Consider the following 1,833-nt stretch of genomic DNA (forward strand, 5'->3'; position numbering starts at 1 on the left):
CGAACCCAGCATAATATAAACCCTATTTAATTCCTTATATTAAATAGGGGAACTTGTCGGCCAATACATTGGTTTCGCAGACCAAACGGATGTCATAACTTTCTTTGGTTTATTTGATCGAGCCTCACCCTCAATTCTTGTGTTCATCCTTCGAGATAGATACAGGATTTGAGATAAAGTGCTCTTTCATCTAAACTATGAAAATTATGGGGTCAGTTTGACTTCATCTTTTTCAAAAATAAAAATTTTTAAAACATCCTTCCGAAGCGGGCAACGGGATTTCAATTCCGATGACCGACAGCTTCTTACGGACAAACCTCACACCAGAAATAGTGCCGACAAAATCCAATATGGTGTGCTTATAAACAATATTGTTCATATGCTTCAATCTCATTGTGGACCACTGCATTAAGCAATTTCTCTGTCTCTGGTGACTGCAGATTTAAACATCATTAATATAATGTTACAATACATAAATAACAAGATAATAATACCATAATAATACTATAAAATGCCATTAAGAAATGTTACTAGCCTCCTAAAAGAAAATCAAGTCAGCAGATCCAATATTACCTTAATAACACTGCGATACTACCAAAATAACACCAAATCCCCGCGTCAGTAACGTTCCATTGTGATACTACCAAAATAACACTATGATACTACAAAAATAACACCAAATCCCCACGATAGTAATGTTACATTATGATACTACCAAAATAACAATGTGATACTACCAAAATAACATCAAATCACAACTAATATTATAACGAACAACCAGAAATGGAAAACAACTGCAAAAACAACTAGTATATCACCGTAATAATACCTAAGTAACCCTAAATCCACATGAAAGTAACGTTACATTGTGATACTACCAAAATAACACTATGATACAACCAAAATAACATCAAATCCTCAAGACATTCACTTTACATTATGATACCACCAAAATAACATTGTCATACTACCAAAATAACATCAAACCCCAACTAATATTCTAATGAACAGTAAGCAATGGAGAGCAACTACAAAAACAATCAGTGTATCACCATGATATTACCTAAATAACACCACATCCCACTCAACCGAAACTTAGCGTTAAAACCCATCTAAAAATTAGAGCAAACTTCATTAGCAATAAAATTATTCCATAAAACCTAGAACTGCATTCAAACAAGTCATCAACGTACCTATCGATGTCTTTCTGCAGCATCTAAACTTTGCCCAATCTCATTATTCTCGGAAATATTCTGAGATTTCATCTCATTGTTATGTTTCTCAGGAGTATTTTAAGATTCCAACAACATTTTTTCGTTAAAAATTATTTCCATCGAACTAGCTCCAGCCAACACGAGGCAAAAAACAAGAATATACAGAATCACTAAACCCTAAAGCCGAAAAAATGCCACTTTTTTTCAATTGGCAGGAATCAAAAAGGACAAAAAGGCGCTTTTTTTCTGGGCGGGATTCGGGTCGGGTAGGGTAAAAAATTGACATTTTTAATGTGAAAGGCCACATGGAATCGAATTCCACGTGGCGAATTTTTATTCAGTACCGCATGTAGGCGTCCATGCGGTGCACGTACCGAATAAAAATTCCTCAGTGCGGGGAACCTATCGCCAGATCTGGATCACCCAAATTTGAGTGCACTCACGTCAAAAAAGCTCGTTGGCTAACAGTTCGTGTTCCGTTCAATGAGTGAAGAAGGTTAATAAATTTTGTTTTGTTTAGTTAAACCAACTAAATACAAACAGTGATGCATTCATTCGTGTTTGAATCATCATTGTTCGAAATATAACATAATTTAAAATAATTATATATATATATATA

The sequence above is a fragment of the Phalaenopsis equestris genome, unplaced genomic scaffold (genome assembly GCF_001263595.1).
Source record: "Phalaenopsis equestris unplaced genomic scaffold, ASM126359v1 Scaffold000431, whole genome shotgun sequence".
Classification (NCBI taxonomy): Eukaryota; Viridiplantae; Streptophyta; class Magnoliopsida; order Asparagales; family Orchidaceae; genus Phalaenopsis; species Phalaenopsis equestris.